Here is a 2,287-nt window from a genome sequence, read left to right on the forward strand (position 1 = left end):
GTATATTAAAAGCCATATATAACTGTCCTTGATGGCAATAGGATAATAATTTACCATACAATTTACTATTTATCCAATTGAAAATTATCTAAGAAGTCATTTAGAACACCAATTTAATATCACTGGATTATAACTGCAATACAGTTATGATATGTTGGTTTACATATAAAATTAAAGGATAAATTGTAGTCTCAATAAATATTAAACTTTATAAGGTAATGATACTCTCCTTGTTAATGGGTAATTCGGCTGTAAGAAAGCTTTGCACTAAATTTATAGCCTGAGGGAAATTTTACACTATTCTTCTGTTAATTCTATCTTCTAATTTATAGAACTTTTCTGTAATGGATACAAAAGTTATTCTAGTGTCTTAAGTGATAAAATCAAATAAAGGAGTGTATTGGATTTCTGGAAATAAAAATTATCTCTGGCTCAAAAGGCAATTCTACGCTAATCCTATTGTCTAGCTACAAAGAACAATAAGAAACTGGAAAAAGTCACATGTTTTATAGAAACTAAGTGAGTATAAAACGAACAAATTGCATATCAAGAATATATGTATTGCATAATTTCTAACATGTCCAAATAACATTCTTATATTTTGTTTTGTCTCTAAAATATTTACAATGACATATCTTCTTTGGAAAACTCACTAGAATGGAATTCCTGAGCACTCATTCCTCTGAGAACACACCTGCTTCCTTCCTAATGAGTGGGAGATCCAGTGGGGGTGGGAGGCAACCCCCTAGAAAGCTGTGGGTCATTCTCCGTGAGCATATCCCATTGAGCAACAACAAGGATTCTTATTCTTTGTTTATTTTTCTCTTGTCTTCAGCAATTTTAGATGTCATCTTTATAATCTTGAAATATTAGTATACTACTTATTAAAATATATTAAGCAGTGATCATATTAATCTATTAAAATAAGCTGAGTTGAATAAAATATTTATAGATCTATGACAAAATAAAAAATTATTACACAATAGTGAGAAGAAACTATCCTTATATAAAATGCATCTAGCTTTTTTTTTTATTTTTGGTTTTTCTTTTGGGGGGAGGGGCCACACCTGGCAGTGCTCAGGGGTTACTCCTGGCTATATGCTCAGAAATAGCTCCTGGCAGGCACTGGGGACCATATGGGACACCGGGATTCGAACCAACCACCTTAGGTCCTGGATCAACTGCTTGCAAGGCAAACACTGTTGTGCTATCTCTCTGGGCCCGCATCTAGCCTTTTAATTAACTAAACTAAACTCAACTATCAATAAAATTATTTCTTCTTATCTTTATTCCCTAATATCTTACTATACTATACTGCCTTTTAATTTTGGTATTTTTAGTTATTTTTAAACATGAGAGTTTTAGGCATGTCTGATTGTACTGAGAACCTATGCCTGGCTCTGTGTTCAGGGATTACTCCTAAGAGAGTTTGGGGGACCATATGTTCTAGGAATTAAACCAAGGTCAACCCATGGTTCTATCACTTTGGTCTCTATATAGTGTGTTTTTTGTTTGTGTGTTTGTTTGTTTGTTTTTAAATATGGAACTCTTCACGAATTTGCATGTCATTCTTGCGCAGGGGCCATGCTAATCTTCTCTGTATCATTCCAAATTTAGTATATGTGCTGCCGAAGCGAGCACCTATATTGTGTTTTTAATGGTAACAATTCAGATTAAAAATGCTTTAAAGAATACATCCTTGACTGGAGAAATTGTGCAAAAATTAAGAGATTTGCATTTAACACACTGAATTTCATTCTACCCACTTCGTTCCAAACTCTTACACCTTGAGACTCTGCTGGGCCCCTTAAGCTTGGCAGACATTTTGGGGCTTCCCCGGGCTTGCTTCAACCTGGGAACTTTGATCTTCTCTGGCATTCATCCCCTGATGGCTTGCCTCGGCTGAGGTGAGTATTTGGGAGCTGGAGTTGCGGATAAAGCTGACTCTGCTGGCCCCCTTAAGCCCACCTATAAGGGATAGAAGCAGAGGAGAGCAGCCGCTCTGCTTCGCTTCTCGGCCGCACACTCCACCTAGCCAATGAGTACCACCACAACACGTAGAAAAACCCACAGTGTAAGTGTGACAATGGGGAAACTACGCAGACCAACTTCAGCCATAGAGAATGAAGATGGAAACTCTGATGATCCAACAATGGCCAACTACCTAAGCAGTCTTTTAGAAATGGAGTTTAGAGAAGAAATATGGAGGTTGCTCACAGAAATCAAAGAAAGTATAAATCAGAACACTAATAAAAATCAAGAGAATATGAAGATAGAAATCAGAAAA

General features: G+C 36.2%; 1 non-coding gene across 1 annotated transcript; it reads right to left on the minus strand.

The window, feature by feature from the left end:
• Nucleotides 1–1,534: 1,534 nt before the first annotated feature.
• LOC126016965 (U6 spliceosomal RNA) lies at nt 1,535–1,641 on the minus strand. The gene has a single exon (XR_007498645.1). It is a non-coding gene; the product is annotated as a U6 spliceosomal RNA (small nuclear RNA).
• Nucleotides 1,642–2,287: the final 646 nt, after the last annotated feature.

This window comes from Suncus etruscus, chromosome 8 (assembly GCF_024139225.1).
Source record: "Suncus etruscus isolate mSunEtr1 chromosome 8, mSunEtr1.pri.cur, whole genome shotgun sequence".
Classification (NCBI taxonomy): Eukaryota; Metazoa; Chordata; class Mammalia; order Eulipotyphla; family Soricidae; genus Suncus; species Suncus etruscus.